Here is a 17,052-nt window from a genome sequence, read left to right as displayed (position 1 = left end):
GCAGGAAAGTGGCAGTAAAGCAAGCCTAGGCTCTAGAATGAGGGTTATGATTTTATCTGATATGTAACTATTTGTTTCCAATAGGGCTATGCACTGCCATTTGAATCTCTGCCCTTAGTTAAATAAACGTCTCCCTGTCTATGCTGTACATGTACCTCAGTGCCCTGCGTGAAGCAAAGCGGCGACCTGCAGTGACAGTGGTAAGCGGGCGTGCACTGCTTCTCCGGGAGCCCTGAATCTGTGAATACTGTGAGTCTCCAATGGGTCAGGGGCTGGATACTCCAGGGTGGGCTCAGGGGTGGGGTGTGTCTATCGCTAACCTGGAGAGAGCCGGCAGGGCCTGCGAGGCCTAGTGGGCAGGGCTTGTTTTGCCTGTGGCCGGGGCAGTTGGGGAGCTGACCCCGGCAGGCCCACTTAAGGCTTCCTCGCACTAAGGGCAGATGGGAGTGAGGTGCCTCACAAGCCTGGGGGCCCCTGGGGAGCATTGCCCCTCCCTCACCATACATAGTAGGTAGGGAGCCTAGTAGGGCGACCAGACAGAAAATGTGAAAAACTGGGACAGGAGGTGGGGGCAATAGGCACCTATATAAGAAAAAGCCCCAAATATCAGGACTGTCCCTATAAAATTGGGACATCTGGTCACCCTAGAGCCTGGGCACCTACCTCAGGCTGGGTATTGTCCTAGGGGGCAGGGCATCCAGGGGTTAGTGTGCAGTCCCTTAGGCAGTCAGGAGGCAGCTGCAGGAGGTAGGGGTGGGTGTTGAGGGGAACCTGGTTTGAAATGGATGGTCACTTTGCCCAAGACCCCGCAAATCAGGGCTGGCCCCACCCGTCTTCCCAAATCCATCTGGAGACTGCCTGTGGATTTACCCCTCCCCTCTCCCTGGCTGGGCAGGGGAAGCTCAGACCTCTGCAGCAGATGTGCAGGTTTGAGCTTCAAGTCCATGATTTCCCAGAAAGCTTCTCTGGTTTGGGTCACCTTACTGCCCCTGCCCGCACTGAGGAGCACGTGTGCTTGGCGGGACATACCCTGCCCCCTCAGCTCCATGCGGCCTCTACAGCAGATGACTATGGGCAGGGGCTTATATAGGAAACTTTCCCAAGCCCCACCTACAAATTAAGCCCCACCCACTCAAGATACTGAACCTACTCACCTCTTTGTAGATGGTGCAGATCTTCAGGGCAGGCTCCTCCTCTTCCTTTCTTGCCTGCTTTGTACAGCAATTAAATGGTTAATGATGGTGACAGCTAAGCTGAGGTGAAGGAGGCCAGTCACACCTCTTTGAGCTCTTGTTTCAGGCTTCCTGCTGACAGATGTGGGGCTGAAAGGGATCTCAAGAGGGCAGCGTGTACAGCCCCCTGCACTGAGGCAGGACCCAAGTAGACCTGACGGGTTTGTTCAGCCTGTTCTTATTCACCTCCAGTGACGGGGGCTCCAAACCGCCCTGGGAAGCCTGGTCCAGTGCTCAACCATCCTTAGAGCTAGAAAGTTTTTTCTACTAGCTCACCTGACTCCTTGGCTATAGATTAAGCCTGTCACTCCTTGCCCTACCTCCAATGGGCAGGGAGAACAACTGGCCCGTTCTTATGCTTACCTGCCTCCCCCTACTAGGGAGTCCCTCCCCCTGCAGAAGATCTCATTCCACCCTCACCCCAAGGACATGACACGGGTCTTTTGGGGAGCCACTCCCCAGAAACTGTTTCCCAAGCTGGCAGGTCCAGGTGTCCCTAGTCATGGCCTCCTCAGAGTCTGATGTTGAACCCAAAGTCCCCCCAGGAAAGCAAAGTTTGGCTACTCCTAATGACTGCACTTCTGGGCTGACTGAGGGACATCCGCACTCCCATGGTCAGTTGCTGCTGAAATGCCCTGAGCATTGCAGGGGCTTGAAGCAGGATTAGGGACCTTCCTGCTGAGGCCAGGGGCTCTGTTCCTACCCAGCTATCCGCAGGAGAGGAGCTGGGTGGTGCAGACAGCTGAGGGCTGAGTTATTGTGTGGCATCTCCCCCAGGGCAGGCTGGGAAAGGGGGCCTCACAAACACATCCAATCCAAAGAGCTTCCCAACCTGGGCACTTCTCTCCCCCCTGAATGCAGCTCAGAGCAGGGTCAGCTGCAGACTGCCCTGGGAGGTAGCTCCCGATGTGCCGGCTGCAGCAGACGAGCTGAGCACCAGGGCTTTGCTCGGCTGGGATCCCGGGAGCACAGTCAGCAGCAGCCAGGCAATGTGTGTCGATTTAACAAGAGGATTATTTTTTAGCACAGTAATAACAGTTGATGATTAAAACCACATTTATTGAGACTCAGCAGCTGTGTCAGGGACACACATTCCTTGTTTGGTTGTTAATCTTCAGTGAATATGTTTCTAATAATCGATCTGTCTGGGGACTAGCCAGCCAACCTGGGCTAGCTCAGTGCACTGCTGGCCAGGAAGAGCATTGCATGCTGTCCCTTCAGCCCTGGGGCTGGCGCCCTCTGGCCTTCACAAGGGTGGCAGTGATGAGCTTCCCAGGGACAGGTGTCCAGGCCGCTGGGCATTAACATGGCATCACTGAGGGTGAGAACAGAAAGGAAAGCCCAGAGCCTTTTCTTCCAGGCAATGATATGACTCTCTGGCTATGGTATTGCTAGCGCTCCTGGCTCTGGATCAAAGTGCTGGCTGTTTCCCCAGTGGAACTGCCCTCTAGCAGGCTGGCCCAGGGCCCTACAGAGCAGCAATGCCCCCAAATGGGCAGTTCGGTTGTGATTCTGGCCCCGCTGTCTGGAGGAGTCTGACATCAGATCAGCGTCTCCAGTTCGGTCCCTAGTGGAGTTACATCTGGACTGTGGAGCTGGAACCAGATCCGAAGTCCCCTCAAAGTTTGAAGTTTGCGGGGCAGGTCAGGTCCAGTGCTCTGGTCTGGGCCCAGCTTTAAGAAGCAGTGCAGCCAGCTCCCACATCTGGACACTGCGGCCCGGCATGCCCTGCCTATTCCTGTAGTGCCAAGCAGCCCAGGTGATGGGAGGGACAGACAGCGAGGGCGAAGGGACAGTGGAAGGGGGGGTGCAGTGTTAGTGCAGGGACTTGCAGTCAGGTTCTGGCATAAAGGGACAGGCACATAGGCCACTCCTGCTGCACAGGACATGGGGCATGTCTGGGGCCCTGGGCTGGAGAGGGTGTGGGCAGAGCTCTCTGTGCTCCTCATACTCTGGGCTGCCAGGCAGTGCCATAGGGAGCCAATGCAAGCAGTGATGTTAGGGCAGCCCTAGGGCAGCGCTGACCCCACCCCCAGTCAGCCAATATAGAAGCGGGCACAAACTCACCCCACCCTCCTGTGAGAGGGCATTGAAAGTGCACTGGGGAGGGTTGTGGGGTGATTGCAGGGGGTTGTTATATTGGGGCGGGTCTATATTGTGCCAAACACCCGCTGTGCTGGACACAGGTGCTGGTAGCACCTCTTCCTCTCCAGGTCGGGCATCTGCCCCCTTTGCTTATGTGGGTCTGGAAACTCCTGACACAAAAGCCAGTTAGACACCGAGGAGGTTTGCAACCATTTATGTAAAAGAAGAGTAGGCAATGGAACAGGCACAGACCAACGGGCCAAAATGGAGATGGGAAACTGACCCACTGGCCTTTTCTGACTCTCTGAGTGCTACCCCCCTGGCTGGCCCCTGTGGAGAATGGCAGCTCCTCCAGCGCCTCAGCCTCTGGTGCAGCTTTTCCCAAATCAGCCCTCCCGGGCGAGGCACTGGCAGCCTGGTTTTGCTTCCCCGGGTGCTGTGCAATCTGGTAGCCAGACTGAGCCAACGGTGCCAACCATCTGGCTCACTGCCCTCTCGGTGGATGGGAATTGTGTAGCCCGCAGAAAGAACAGTGTGAATTGTCTGCCTGGAGGGACATGCCAGAAATGTTTGGTGAAGGTTCCCACAGTGAGCAGCTCCTTCTTGCCATCCTGGGCTCGGTGAGCAGGGCCTACCACAAAACACCCCAGTGACGACCTCACTTGTGTCGGTGTCCAACAGGAAAGGCAGCTGCAGGTGTGGATATACTAGGATGGAAGCTGACATCAACCACTGCTTCAGCTCCAGGAAAGCATCTTGACACTTCTGCAGCTGTTCTTCAAAATTGTGTCATCCAGGCCCCCTGGTCAGAATGTTCCCTGCCAGTCTGCTCTCAAGAGGTCCGCGAGCCTTTGGAACGTACCAGACAGATTACAGGGACCAAACAGCATCACCTTGCACCCAAAAAGTCCTTGCTTGGGGCAGGAAGCTGTTTCAGCTACGTTGTCTGGATGCACCATTTGCCAGTACCCACTGGCCAGGCCAAGGGTGGGCAGCCATGAGGATTTAGCAAGGGGATCCAATGCGTCTGCAGCCTGGGTGTGAGATAGGCATCTTTAACAGTGACATCATTCTGTCTATGATCATCCATGTAGTCCCACTGATCTCCACATGTTTTCGGCACCAACACCACTGGGGCAGTGTGACGGGATGTACTGGGCCCTTTGAAGACTCCCTGCTGGAGGCCTCATGGTCCTACCATACCCTGCCCCAGAAAAGGAGCAGTGAAGGTGGGTCCTCCAGGCCTGGCTAGGAAGGCCACAGGGAAGCAGCCAAACAGAGCCCAGCAGGCTCAGTTTAAAGGAGCTGAGGGCCTGAGCAGAATGATCAGTTCCTGGTGGGGATCAGAGGAGGACTGACAGGGCTCCTCGCTGATGGCTGGAGCTCAAGGGAGAACCAGAAGATGGGTTTTGCTGGGATTGGCTTTCCGTGAGGAAGAACTTCAGCCCTGAGGCCAGGGAGAAGAGGAAGGGGCTGTGTGGGAAGTGATCCAGCGAACAGCAATAGCAATTATTAAAGGAAGCAGCACGTGACTGCTATTTGCAGGGTCGCTGGGTTGGGACCTGGAGTACTGGGTGAGCCCAGGTCCCCCCACACTGGCCACTGGGAAAGTGGCCAAAGCCCCAGAAAGGGGACAAATGTTGTTTAGAAGCCCAAGAAAGGGTCTAGAATTTAAAGGGCTGAAGGACGCGGCTGAAGACCCTAAAGAGGGGACCCCCCTGGAAGGGGACAGAATATGAAAGGTGGCCTGGCTGCAGCGCTGGGTCAGTGAGAACCGCTGAGGACAAAGTCTCCAGGGAGAAAGCTCTGAGGGCCCTGCTCCATACCCAGGCAGGGACAGACATAATGCTATCCCAGGAAGGGCTGAGACCCGAGCCCAGAGACAGGGCCAGAGACATCATTTTAGATTTTGTGCAACTTGGCAGGAGGGCTGAGCCACAGAAGACCCTCCTGACAAGAGCAGCAGCTGACAGGAGGCACCATGAGAGAGAGAGAGTGCAGGTTTGCACCCACCCAATAGGAGGCGCTCACAAGAGGTGAGCGCGCCCCGTCACGGGAAGCCCACGGGCTCAAAGCAGACCTAATGGCCCCTCTCACCTGCACCTCACAGCTGTTGCTTGAACTCCTGCTGAGGATGAATGGGGACCCTTCATGGTCCTTGTTGATAGGTCTGGCATTCTCAGGGTTAATCCAGTGGTTCACTGATCTAAGGGATCTAGGATGCCATGATTAAGTCCATCTGTGCATTCAAACACAACTTCCTGTCCTGCTTGCACCTGTTAAGCTCCAGAGTGTGTTGGTTTAACTTAATCTCAAGTCTCAACTTCTCCGCCCCCTCTGGGCCTTTCTTCACAGCTGTTTTCAACCTTGACCCTGGTCCAGTTTCAACTTCCCCATATCAGCCAGGGTCTCAGTTTTGGGAGCTTCCTGCATGACCGACACACTCGTCTCAAATGTGCCAATCGCAATCCTGGGATAAGTGGCCCATGGCTCCATTGACATGTTGGCTCCTTGCCCCGGGACTTTGCCCCATTGGCTCCTGCCAATCAAGTGTCCCACCAGGAGCTCCTGCCTACTCGAAGGATTGGGCTCATACAGGCCCTTCTCATACTCCCAGCCCCAACTGGGACAATCATCTCCCTTCTAGGGAGCGCCACTAATTCCTTTCCACCACCACTGGCCATCTGTAGTGGACGGGCGGCTGTCTTCCCAGCAGAGAACACGACCCATCAGTGACACTCCCAGTCACTTAGGGTTTCTTCAGGCAATCGCTCCCAGTCAGGGCACCCTGAGAGGCCTTTCCTACCGTGAGGAATTCACGAGTCATTTGTAAGCTCTGGAGGCTGATGGCTCTGTGGCACACTCCCAAGAGTCATTCCACTAGTCACCCTGGCAGCTAACTGACAGGGCTGAGGACTGCACTCAGAGACTCTCATCTGTAGCTTGCTTCAACAATTCACTACATGCAAGGGCTATTTGGGCACCGAGTCCAGGAGAAACCAGCACCAGACGTCTCTGATTGCTCCTTTCAGGTGGTTCCCAACTCTACAAAGCCAGCAATTCCCACCTCCTCCCTTGAACCCCAGTGTTGTGGGGCAGTGGGTAGGCCCCGATCTCCTGCCCTCTTTAGTTTTCCTGCCATGAACACCTCTTCTCTTTGGGCAACCCTGAAAGTGGCCAAGGCTCCCCAGTTCCAGCAGCTGTCACCCTCCCTTCTTCGATGCTGCCTTCAGGGCTTACCGTTCTATGGGAACTGCCCTGGGCCTGGATCTTCACAGCCCACTTACGCTGAGCCAGTTGTCACTGTAGTTCTAACACTCCCAGCACTGCCTGCTTGGTCGGTTATTTACCAGATGGTGCCTCCACCCCGTCTTTTCTTCTGCAGAATGGGTCCGCCCCCTAGCACCCGTGCCTGGAACCTCTAACACTTCCAGTCTCCTGCCCAGTTCCAGCTCCGTAGCCAGCTGGAGACTCCCCCATCTGGACTGGTCTTTGCATCTGCCCGCTAGAATCGTGCCTGATGAACTGATCTGGGACTAGCACATCTTGCTTTTGTGCCAGCCCATGGGAAATCCTTCACGACCAGCGTCCTCAAAATCCCAAACCGACTCCTTTGGCTTCTCCCTATAGAAGAAAATCACCCAATCCCCGGCAGCGCATGCTGCAGGCTCCTAAGAACATTTGAGGGCATCCGCTAGGCACTTATAGCCCTGCCAAACCTCACTGCTGAGCCCTCAGTCAGCCACCCCGGCCTCCCCTATGAGTCATGGGCTCAGAAAATTCAGCTCAGTGGCCATTTCAAATGGCTCATTCCAATCACTCCACTCCTGTTGCTCCCCATTATAAGGTGATGGCTTAAATACAGGCCATGGTGCCCTTTTCAGAGGTGGTGTATCTGACCCTCCCACTTGGGGTACCTCCTCCTCCCCAGCACTCATTTTCTTCCCTTTGAATGTCCAATATAAACATTTCCACACTTCACAAAGCAGCTTATCTTCCACCTTATGGCCTGGGCCACAGACTCCCACTTGCCTGAGATCCCACAGCTACCACCAGTTTGTGCACACAAACACATACACTGTGCTGGACACCAGTGCTGGTCGATGTCCTAAGGTAGCAAGCCTGCACCTCTTCCTCTCCAGGCTGGGCACTTCCGTGGGTCCGGAAACGCCTGACACAAAATCCAGTTATGCCCAGAGGAGTGTTGTAACCAAAGAACACTGGGCAAGGAAATGGGCTCAGCCCAACAGGCCAGACAGGGCCAAGAAGCTCAGGAAATTTAACAGCAACAGGGAAACAACAGCACTTTCCCCTGCCCTACTGCTGGAGGCACCCAAAGATGTCCCCCGCGACCCATTCCGAAGGCCCCTAATGATATCCTGCTGGTGGTGCCCGTAGAGCTGAGAAGTGCTAGCCTGAGGAGGTAGCTGCTGGATCCAGACCCCAGGATGGGTGGGGTGCTGCTCCTTAGCCTGCCCTCAGGGCGTGCAGGCATCTTCCAAAGTGCTTGTCCCAGCCCCACTTTCCCCGCACCCAGAGCAACAGAGCCTGTTGTTCCTACACAGATACCCCCTGTGACACCTGGCACCTCAATATTCACCACTGTCATGTAATGAGGATGTGTTTTGTACAAAGTCTGCCTTGTGAGGTGTCATTCTAAAAGTCTTGATCTGCTAGACAGTAATATCTCGTTGGATTGTATGTGCTATTGTCGTATGTGAAGTTATGAAGTTTCGCTATGCGTGTGTTACTGAAACAGCTTGTGAGGTTGAGAACACCCACAAGCGGCCTTTTTGGTACAACAGTAAAAAGGCCAAACAATGTTAATGGCTTACTGAGGAAATGCACGCAAGCACCAGGCTTACCCCAGAAACTGTGTGCAACAGAAACCTCTCAGAGACAGCACTGCACAATGGGGAGAGCCCAGGCTGGTGGGTCAGACGGGCTCAGTGGTACCCCAGTTCCAAGTGGCACCCTGGGAGAAACCCATCACCTCTCCACACACAGTGCAGCCATGGTGCCCCCCCGCCCCGTGGCCTGGATCCTCTGGCTGCTGCCCTCTCTCAGCCATTGATCCGCCATGACTTGGCTGCCCATGCTTCAGTGCCATTTCCTGGTTTATTCCAATAGAATAAGGTTATGGGGTTATGGGGTGAAATATAGGGGACTGTGGGGTGCACTGGGTGGGGGGGTTAAGGTGTACATCACAGAATGAATATTGGATGTATTATGGGTGTGGTGGGGCGCATGATGGGTTATCGGGGTACATTGCAGGGGCTATGGGACCTATGATGGAGGATTATGGGGTGCATGATGGGTTATCGGGGTACATTGCAGGGGCTATGGGACCCATGATGGGGGATTCGGGGGCACATCACAGGGTTTACAGGTGTATTACGAGGCTGGTTGGGTGCATTGTAACAGGGTTTACAAGGTACGGGGATCTGGTGCATTATGGGGGTTTGCGGATGCATTGCAGTGATGCCGTACAGAGATTTCATTGGAGGTGGGCCATGTGGCTACATCCCGGGTTTGTGCCCCCTTGTCCTGGAGGGGCTCATCTCTGCAGTGGGCTCTAAATGCTGCCCCCACCCTGCTGGCCATGCTCTGTGCTTGGCACCTTCTCCCCAGTCTGTAACGAGCACTCGGCTTCTGGCTGGTCTTATCCCAGGGCAGGTACCCTCTTCGGTCGGCCTGGGGACTCTGACTGAGCAGGAGAGCGGAGCCCGCGCCTGGGGCTGGGCCTGGTGTATTTACACATGTCAGTGAGACACAGCGCAGCCCAACGCCCAGGCAGGAAGCCAGCAGGGCCGGGGCAGGCTCTGACTGACTGTTTGTTTTTCGTCTCTGACAGTTCGTCCCGAATTCGCCAAGTGCTGGTGCTCTCGGCGCCCACGTGCCCTGCCTGCCGAGCGCCTGGGCGGTTCAGAGAGGCCTTGTGTGTGCCGGCAGAGCCATGGCTCAGCATAGGATGGGACAGATGTTCTCCTGGCCGCACAACTTCGGGGGGTCGGGAATACTCAGTAACAGCGGCTGAATGGTGATTCCTCCCCTCCCCCCGACCCCAGGCCTGCCCCTGGGCTCGTGGCCTCAGCCACCCATGTGGCAGGGGGCCCAATTTGCAGTGAGCAATAAAACACTGGCTTCAAAAAAGGCCTTTTTGTGGCTTGATCGAGTAAGAGCAGGGGGAGGGGGCATGGGGGTGGGAGCTGGAGGGAGGGGTGGGCATGGGGCAGGAGGTGGGGTGGGACATGTGTGTACAGGTGGGGGGATGGAATGGTGGGGCATGGAGAGCATGAGGAAGAGGGTGGGGTGGAGCTGGGAGGAGAAGTGTGGGCACAGAGGTTGGGGTGAGGGCAGGAGGAAGGTGCATGGGGTGCCCTGGGGCTGCAGGGGGGAGGAGTGGAGGACGGGCTGGGCATGGGGGGTGGGATGGAAGGGGCAGCAGGGTTAGCATTAGGTTTGCCCCATGGCCCCCCCGCCCCCCAGCACACAGACGAATGAGTTCCTTGCTCCCCATGTCTGGCCATTGCTCCTCGGTCTGGGCGGCTCCCCCCAGGATAAGCGCAGGGATGCCCTGGAGGATGAGCAGCTCTGGCAGGCACTGGGAAATCCCAGCAAAGCCCCTGTGGATTGGTTGGTTCCCACCATGCCCCCGAGAAGGGCCGGACATGCAGCTGAAGCTGCAGACAGACGGACACAGACACGTGAGTATCAGCACTGGGAGATCAGCAACCCCAGCAACATCCCCCCGCTCCCCCTGGCCGGCCTGTAGCCAAGAGACCGGGCTTGGTTCCAGCACGAGGCACCCGGGTTGGGGTGTGGCGGGCTCTGAGTTCAAGCAGACAGAGTGTGGCACCGATGGAAGGGCATGGGTGGGGGGATGAGACATCCCTGCAGCAGTGACCCTTGCTGGTTGGGGTGGGGGAGTCAGCGGGGTGGAACCTTTCCCCAGAGACCTCAAACCCTGTGCAAAGCCCCATTGTCCCTCAACAAACACAGGCCCAGAGCTGGGAAGAGCCTCACCCAGCAATGGAGAATAGAACCCAGGAGTCCTGTCTCCCAGTCCCCTGCTGTAAGCACTGCACGATGGGACACCAGCCCTTGTCACAGAGAGAGCCTCTACCCTTACTCACCCCTGCCCCCGCCTCTGCCTGGTATGGCCCCTGTGACAGGTTTGTCACCTGACGTGCTGAAATTACCTCTGAGCCCATTTTCCCTGATGACTTGGGACTACAGAACCCTGCCTTGTTGAGCCAGACACGCCAGCCTGCTGCAACACAGACCCAGGTCTGGTCCATGCCCCCAAAGCTGCAGACTGTAACCAACAACTGCTCAGCAAGTCACTTATCTCCAACACCCAAACACCCAGCTCCCAATGGGATCCAAACCCCAGATAAATCTGTTTAACTTTGTATAAAGCTTGTACAGGGTAAACTCATGAAATGTCTGTCCTCTAACACTGCTAGAGAGAGATGGCACAGCTGTTTGCTCCCCCAGACATCACTTATTCTGGGTTAATTAATGAACAAAAGTGATTTTATTCGGTATAAACAGGAGGATTTAAGTGGTTCCAAGTAATAACAGACAGAACAAAGTAAGTCACCAAGCAAAATAAAGCAAAAACACCCAAGTCTCAGCCTAATACATTAAGAAACTGAGTACAGGTAAATCTCCCCCTCAGAGACGTGCCAATGAGTTTCTTTCACAGACTAGACTCCTTCCTAGCCTGGGCCCGATCCTTTCCCCTGGGACAACCCTTGTTAGTTCCAGCTCAGGTGGTAACTAGGGGTTTTCTCATGACTGAAGCCCCCTTTGTTCTGTTCGACCTCCTTTTATAGCTTTGGCACAAGGCAGGAACTCTTTGTCTCTCTGGGTTCCCACCCTTCCTTCTAAATGGAAAAGAACCAGGTTTAAGATGGATTCCAGTATCACGTGACGTGTTCACACATCCTGTGAGACGTCATTAACTTCATTTCCTACTGGCTGGCACACTGGCACACAGGAAGTCTTACTAGTAAACAGAGCCACTCACAGCCAATTGTCCTCCTTAATGGAAGCCATTAATGGCCCACACTTTGCACAGCTACAGTAGGACTTCGGAGTAATACTTCATATTTCTAGCTTCAGATACAAGAATGATACATTCATACAAATAGGATGATCACACTCAGTAGATTATAAGCTTTGTAATGATACCTTACAAGGGACCTTGTGCATGAAGCATATTCCACTTATGTTATATTCACACTCATAAGCATATTTCCATAAACATATGGAGTGCAGCTTCACAGACCCCCAACCCATCTTCACCACATGCAGCACCCCAGGGGTGGGGGGAAGCCGGGGCAGGTGTGGGAGCTGAGAGTCCCCCCAGGACTGTGAGCCCCTACGGGTCCTGACCTCACCTCACAGTCCTCACTGAACATATTGGGGTCACCCAGGGAGATGCGGGGGTGTGCAGCAGGAGAGCTCCCCCCAGCACTCCGGTGCCCTCACCCCCGCCTGGAGGGCAAGAAAACACCTCTCTCTCCCCAGCACCCCTGGGCCTTGGGGAACCTGCCCTCTGGAGCCTGAACGTGTACCCCTCCCCCAGCCTGGACCCCTCCCCCAGCCGGGATCCTTCGTGCTGGGGGGCTTGGAGCGCACACCCTCTAACGGGGGATGGGTCACAGCCAGACCCTGGCAGCTGCTTCCTTTGGCTTTTCAGCAGGAGGGAGGGAGCTGGACTGGGTGATTTGAGTTCCGGGTCTTATCCCAAGGCGCCGCCTGGGTCCCGGTCAGCTTTGGCCCTGATTTCTGTGAGTGCAGCCATGGCCACGGGATGTCGGCCCGCGGTGCGGGGTCCTGGCGAGGGAGGCTGAGGGTAGGAGGGGCCAGGACTCTGCCTGTGAGGGACTCTGGTGATTTGCGGCTGAAATCCTGTAGGATTCGAACACCTGGAGCTGAACCTGAGCCCGCCTCAAATAATGAACCTGCCCCCTCCAGACACTCCCCTGGCGGTCCCCGGCTAGTGCTCCAGCTCCCACGTGGGACCCTTCACACTGCCGGCGGTGACACAGACCAGGCAGCACATGGGCTACACCACCCCACAGCTGGGGTCACACCTGCCCCACTCTGGCTGGGCTCCAGAACTGCTGCTGGCCGGCCCTGGGTCACTCACCTGCTCCAGAGAGACAGGGATCTTCAAAGGAACCAGAGCCTTGGGAGAAACTCAGCTCCTGGGCCCCTCTAGCCACTCATGCTGGGATCTCTATGGTAAGTGGGTAGATTGCCTGGCTCACCGCCTGGTCATTGGGTTCAGCTACAGCAATGAACAAGCAATAATAGACCACTCTGCTCTTGCCGGGCCCTGCCATCGGTCCCAGGTTCCACGGTGATGGGCTCAGGACGGAATGCAAGAGTCTCCAAGCACTTTACAGACCCTGCTTAATTTACCCTCAACCCCCCACCCCATCCTGTGGGGTCAGTCTACAGGGGATATTGAGGCACTGAGAGAGGTCAGGAGAATCCATGGCAGTGCCAGGAATAGAACCCAGACCTCCTGGCTCCCAGCCCTATACTGACAGATATACCTGCTCCTCCCTGCGGGAAGTGTTGGGGAACATAAATGAAACCATGTGTCTTCCCCAGACATGACAGGACTGATTCCCCATTCACACCAGTGCAAAGCCACGTTGTACTACAGGGCCACGGAGCCGCAGATGCCAAAGCTCCCTAAAGTGATCGGGGAGGGGTTGTCTGAGGTGCCCCTCCCAAAACATGCCCATGGACCGTGAGACATTGGAGCCTGTCACTTAGGCAGAGGTTGGGACCCATTGTGCTGAGACTGTACTGGGCAGTGTGTGTGTTTGTGCAGTGCCACGGGTGGGTATGTGCAGCATTGTGCAGTGAGTATGCATGCAGTGTGGGTATGCAGTGATGTGCGGTGTGGGTGGGTGTGCAGTGCCGTGCAATGGCTGGGTGTTCATGGTGGCATGCAGTGAGTGTGCGTGCAGCACCCTGCAGGATGTGTGTGTGTGCAGTGCCATGCAGTGAGGTCAGCAGTGCCATGCGGGGTGTGCACATGTGCAGTGCCATGTAGTGTGTGTGGGTACCCATGCAGTGTGGTGTGTGTGCATAGTGCTATCTCTGTGCATTCAGGGCCAAGCCGTGTGTGTGTTCAGTGCAGTGCCATGTGTTTGCATGCAGTGCTGTCTGTGGGCGCATGCAGCACTATGCACTGCTTGAGGGTGTGTGTGTGCAGTGCCATGCAATGTGTGTGTGTGTGTGTGTGTGCGCGCGCGCGCACCATGCTGTGCAGTGAGTGGGTGTGCTCAGTGGCATGTGGTGGGTGGGTGTGCACTGCTGTGTGATGGGTGTACTATGTGGTTGGTGGGTGTGGAGTGCTACACAGTTGGGGTATGCATGTGTGCATGCAGTGCCAAGCAGTAGGTGTGCATGCAGTACCATGTGGTGTCTTTGTGTGTGCAGAGCTCTGTGTGTGTGTGTGTGTGTGTGTGTGCAGTGCCGTGCAGGATGTGTGTGTGCATGTGCACAATGCAATGCAGTCGGTGGGTGTGGAGAGCAGCACGGTCGAGGTGTGTGTGTGCAATGCTGTGCAATGGGTGTGCATGCAGTGCCATGTAGTGTGTTTGTGTGTGCACAGCTGTGTGGCGTGGGTGGGTGTGCAAAGCCGAGCGGTGAGTGAGCGCAGAGCTGGCCAGGGGATCGGCCGGATCAGACTGACTCTCTGACGGCCTTTCATGTGTCAGGAAAACCAGTCTCCTGTTTCACGAAGCTTCCCAAGGAAAACAAATCACTGACAGCTCCTGGAGGAGGGAGAAAAGCCATGAAACAGACCCCGACAGCCCCTTGCCCCGGGCTGCTTCCTTCCTTCTCCATTGTGCTCTGACTCCCCCATCTCCCCTCACCCCAAATGATCTCCTTGGCTCCCACACCCCCGAGGTGTTCCCCTATCTCACTGCACTGAGCACCAGGCCACCCTGTCAGCCCAGTCACTGCCTTGCCCCAGGGCACCTCACAGAGACCCTGGATGGGCAGAGCTGGGGCATGGCTGGCACCTACCACAGCACCCGGTACACAGTGCTCTGAAATGCAGCCACCTCTGGGGGAGGACAGCACAACACACAGCAGCAAAGCCCAGGAGAACTGAACTGTCCATGTAGAGCAGACGAGGCTGAAAAATGCCTGGCCCAGTGAAGAGCTCAGAGTGACTCTGGAGAATCATAGAACATCAGGGTGGGAAGGGACCTCAGGAGGTATCTAGTCCAACCCCCTGACAAAGCAGGACTAATCCCCAGACAGATTTTTGCCCCAGATCCCTAAATGGCCCCCTCAAAGATTGAACTCACACCCCTGGGTTTAGCAGGCCAATACTCAAACCACTGAGCTGTCTCTCCTCCTGAGGGGTGGTGAGCTGCAGTGGTAGGCCCCCCGGGGCCCCATCCCCACATGGGTGATTCCTGGAGAGGGGTGGTGAGCTGCAGCCTAACCCAGGGTTTCTCAAACAGGGGTCGCCGCTTGTGTAGGGAAAGCCCCTGGTGGGCCCGGCCGGTGTGTTTACCTGCCCCGTCCGCAGGTCCGGCCGATCGCTGCTCCGGGCCAATGGGGGCTGCTGGATGCGGCGGCACCGGCTGTTTGAGAAACCCTGGCCTAACCTCACAAGGGCTTGAATCTGCAGCCCCACACCTCTAGCTGAGCTATAGGGGAGACTCCTTAGCTGTCAGCAGTAGTAGGTTCTTACCCACTAGTGGATCAGCTACTAGAAGGGAACATGGGACACTGTCTGCCAGCAGGTTACACTCTCACCCGGCGTGAATCAAACCCGGGGATCTAGGGCATCTGCTTCCAACTTGCAGCTGAACTGGCCACGCTGGCCCTGGAGCAGACATGCCCCATGCCACAGAGCCTTTCCCCGCCAGCACCACCCCGCTCTGCCTCGTCCAGCTGCTCAGAATAGTAATGACAAAACCCTTCCCAGTTCACCCTAAAGGATCTCAGAGTACCGAGTGCTGGGGCCATGCAGGCAAGGCCTGGCAGCTGCGTAACAGCCACAGAGCAACACAGCTCATGCCTGAGCCCTGCGGGGATTAGGCCAAGGCCCTGGGGTCGCTGCACCCACTGTCACCGCACGCAGACCTGTGGGATGGGGGGAGCTCCAGGCTGGGCTGGCAGGGGTTGCGGGTCGGGACTGAGGGGCACCGGCAGAGCAGGGGGGCAGGGGGAGCCGAGGGCTGGGCTGGCAGGGGCTGCGGGTCAGGATTGAGGTGCACCGGCAGAGCTGGGGGGAGCCCAGGGCTGGGCAGGCAGGGGCTGCAGTTCGGGATTCAGGGGCACTGCCAGAGCTGGGGGGCAGGGGGAGCCCAGGGCTGGGCTGGCAGGGGCTGCGGATCAGGACTGAGGGACACCGGCACAGCTGCGGGGCAGGGGCTGTGGGTCAGGATTGAGGAGTACTGGCAGAGCTGTGGGGCAGGGGAAGCCCAGGGCTGGGCTGGCAGGGGCTGCGGGTTGGGATTGAGGGGAACTGGCAGAGCTGTGGGGCAGGGGAAGCCCAGGGCTGGGCTGGCAGGGGCTGCGGGTTGGGATTGAGGGGTACCGGCAGAGCTGGGGGGCAGGGGGAGCCCAGGGCTGGGCTGGCAGGGGCTGCGGGTTGGGATTGAGGGGAACTGGCAGAGCTGAGGGGCAGGGGGAGCCCAGGGCTGGGCTGGCAGGGGCTGCGGGTCGGGATTGAGGAGTACTGGCAGAGCTGGGGGGCAGGGGGAGCCCAGGGCTGGGCTGGCAGGGGCTGCGGGTTGGGATTGAGGGTTACCGGCAGAGCTGGGGGGCAGGGGGAGCCCAGGGCTGGGCTGGCAGGGGCTGCGGGTTGGGATTGAGGGGTATCGGCAGAGCTGGGGGGCAGGGGGAGCCCAGGGCTGGGCTGGCAGGGGCTGCGGGTTGGGATTGAGGGGCACCGGCAGAGCTGGGGGGCAGGGAGAGCCCAGGGCTGGCATTGCAGGGGGCTGTGGGTTGGGATTGTGGGGAACTGGCAGAGCTGGGGGGCAGGGCTAGCCCAGGGCTGGGCTAGCCCAGGGCTGGGCTGTGGGTCAGGACTGAGGGGCACTGGCACATCCAGTGTCCGATTGCAGTGTTTGCTTGAGCCTGTTCTGGTTTGCCGGCGCCTGCTCTGTAGCAGAGCTTTCGCCCCGTGCCCCCGCCCTGAGGTCTGGGGGGCTGTTTCCTGTTTTCAGCCCAGATGCTAAGAGCTCAGCAGCAAACAAGTGGGGCAGCGAGAGGGGTGGGGCTCATTACTGGCGGCTGCAGTCAGCCCTGGCCTGTGCTGGGGTCACTGCCCCATCTCCCCTGCTCTGGCCCCAGGGCTACACAGGGACTGAATTCTGGCTGGGATCCGAGTTCTGACTAATCCTCCCTGCCCCTCTCCCCGCAGAGCCCCCTCCCTGGGGACTCGTAACTGGCCCCGCAGCCCCAGCCAGCCCCTCAGGCTGCCAGGCCTTGCAGCTGCCTCCTGTGGTGTCCTGCCCCTTTTACCCCCCAAGCTAAGCAAGGTCAGCTGGGCCAGGCCTGGGCTGGGCGGCCACGGGGGCCTGTCTGCACTTAGCCACCCGCAGCAGAGCCAGTGAAGGGCTGTTTGAGTGCAGTGTAGACGTGGACTCTCCCTCCCTCCCTCAGAGTCCTAGAGCCTGAGCTCCAGCCTCAGTGCGACGGTCTCTACTGCTATTTCTAGCCCTGCTGTGCA

The sequence above is a fragment of the Gopherus flavomarginatus genome, chromosome 25 (assembly GCF_025201925.1).
Source record: "Gopherus flavomarginatus isolate rGopFla2 chromosome 25, rGopFla2.mat.asm, whole genome shotgun sequence".
Classification (NCBI taxonomy): domain Eukaryota; kingdom Metazoa; phylum Chordata; order Testudines; family Testudinidae; genus Gopherus; species Gopherus flavomarginatus.
The sequence above is the reverse complement of the archived record's forward strand: the minus strand, read 5'-3'. Positions refer to the sequence as shown.